Raw genomic sequence first — 2500 nt, 5'->3', positions numbered from 1 at the left:
TTATTGAGCAATAAATGAAACTTTATCGAGTAAAACCTAATGCCTTTTCACGTTAACATTTGTTTTCAGTTTTTAGAACTTCACACCCAATTACATTCCCAGAAAGTTGATAAAAAGATTGCACAAATCGAATATCATGCAGGCCAAATACTTACTTAAATCGCCTTGATTCGTTGTTAAGTGGATGGATTAGGAAGATACTTGAAGAATGCTTCCCTCTAAGAAATAGCAAAACGCGATCTTTGGCGGAAAAAACAAGAGTGAAAAGGTATAACACGCGACTAACACCAGACACCTCCTTCCGCTCACTCTCCCTGTGAAAGCTTGGCACTGTGTCAAGCGTTATGATTTGCTGATCTTCATTTACGGCGTGCTGGGTGAATGCAACTCTCGGATGATAATCTTTGTGTGTTTATTTATCGTTTTTCATTGAGCAGCCTGCATGCCTCGGTTATTTGATACGGATAGAGGAGGTTTTGGTGTAAATGTAATTAATTTTGAGGCTTCTACTGTCGTCTGCTCTGGCCGCTTTGCGCTGTATCTGCATAGAAAATCCGCTCGTAAAACTAGTGCCTGTGTTCTATTTTACTCAGGTATAGTGAACCTCATTCTGAATTAACACCTATTTTTGTTTTTGAATGGATTAAATATTTACAAGAGAGTCGATGAAAGAAATAGATATAAGCCGTATATTGTTGGCGGAGGAATAAACAAGGGAAACAAGGCGGGGAAAATGAATCCTCGGTGAAAGTTGTTGCAAGCTGTGACTTTTTTTTCTTGTTTGTGTGTGTGTTTTTTTTTTTATAAAGACTCCTGGTTAAATTTAAATCTAATTGAATGTTCTCTTTATAGTTTGAACGGAAAAAAATATAGACCATCGGGTCAGTAAGTTGTGCCTTTGAACTTTCACATGGATCAGGCTCTTCAGAAACACGCACGTCTAATTATGATTATCATTGTTCTCTTATTTGTCTACCATTATTGTAGTGATTCCTGCATTCCATAAGTCAACTAAAATATGTGTGTGAACTCAAAGAGGTGTGTAACGCACGGGTATTAAAGAGGGTCTGCATAAAGTAGTTGAAGAATCATTTCAATAACTACCTCATCGTTTTTCTCTTCCATATGTTTGAAACCCGAGGTCATATCAAATCAATGTAAAAATAAGATAAAAATAAAAGAATTAGCGCAATATGATACACTGATAACTTCTAATTTTCAGTCCGCCAATCAGACTTCAGCTTTCAAGGGCGTTAGGGATCAGCAACCAATCAGGGAGCGGGACGAAAATGTAAACAAAAGCACGTGTTCTAATCTGAAAACAACATAACAGTGTGAAATGTCATATGAATGTAAACAATTGAAGGAAAAGTATAGCTCTCGTGAAACACTCCATGTTGTATACTAAAATCAAAGTGTTCTTATACTAAAATCAAAGTGTTGTTAAGAAGAAAATAATTTCACGATAGGAAATCTCAGACAATATTCTTATTTTCGATCAAGTAATGCAAATCTCTCAAAACAAGAAAAGGAAAGAAAATTATTATGCTGGAACATATATGTTGTGAAAATGCTTTGTTAGTAAGAGAAGTCCTAGAACATAGTTATGGTATCGCATACTGCCCTTCATATTATTAGTAAATTAAAGATGATGGGAAACTGAAGCTAAACAGTTTAGTGTGTCATGACTGATGTGGTTTAAGTGCAAATGTACACCAAACCTTAACGGATGGGTTTGGCAAACCCTATTTCATCCTTACAGACTTTGAGAGACCCATAAGACTGTTGTGAATTATATATATTTGTAGGAATAATAATTCTCAGGCCTTTTTACTGAAATTATACACAACTATTTGTGTAGTAAAATAGGTAATAATTAAGCCAGATTCTGTGATTTATTGTTCAGTTTAATATAAGTCATATAGGAAATGGTCTCTGTTATCATATTTGACTCCTTGATCCTGGAAGGACATGTATAGATACCCTGTTACTGACATTTTAGTCTGTTAATTTTGTTACCCATAGATAGTTTCACAGGTCACCAAGAATTCAGTTGCTAGCTTACCTGGACTCACCTGTTTACCCTGTTCCTTGAATAGTTGGTTATAAAATAATTATTTTCATTACTATTAGTATTTTTATTAATGTTACAATGATAATAATGATATGAGAATTAAAAAAAAAAGGGTAAACTAGCAACCTCTGGTCAGCTTGGTCATCAACTCATAGGTGACAAATTGGTAATGAAGACATATGTTGTAAACAAAATTGACAAACCGAACTTACAGTAGATAATCTGTATACTGGTACCAATGGTTTAAGTACTAAGTCTTACGAAAAGGCAATGAATACATTGTCCAGATGTTTGGAATTTTTTTTCCTCAATAATATTCTGTTTGTGATTAATATAATACCTTTTTCTCCTCATATATTATAATTTATAGATGCATTAATTGGTTTAAATCTCTCCTCCTAATGATAAGAGAAACCATTTTACAAC

The 2500-nt window shown here is 34.2% G+C and overlaps 1 protein-coding gene across 3 annotated transcripts in view; it reads left to right on the top strand.

The window, feature by feature from the left end:
- Positions 1-1324: 1324 nt before the first annotated feature.
- Positions 1325-2500, top strand: part of LOC119573266 (major facilitator superfamily domain-containing protein 9-like) — a 22897-nt gene continuing 21721 nt past the window's right edge. Inside the window, exon 1 of one of the 3 annotated variants that reach the window (XM_037920412.1) lies at positions 1325-1352. The gene's annotated coding sequence lies outside the window, so the exon portion shown is untranslated. The other 2 variants (XM_037920414.1, XM_037920415.1) reach the window with 2 other exon arrangements.

Source organism: Penaeus monodon, chromosome 5 (genome assembly GCF_015228065.2).
Source record: "Penaeus monodon isolate SGIC_2016 chromosome 5, NSTDA_Pmon_1, whole genome shotgun sequence".
In the NCBI taxonomy this organism is placed as follows: Eukaryota; Metazoa; Arthropoda; class Malacostraca; order Decapoda; family Penaeidae; genus Penaeus; species Penaeus monodon.
This window is presented reverse-complemented; position numbering and strand designations above follow the sequence as displayed.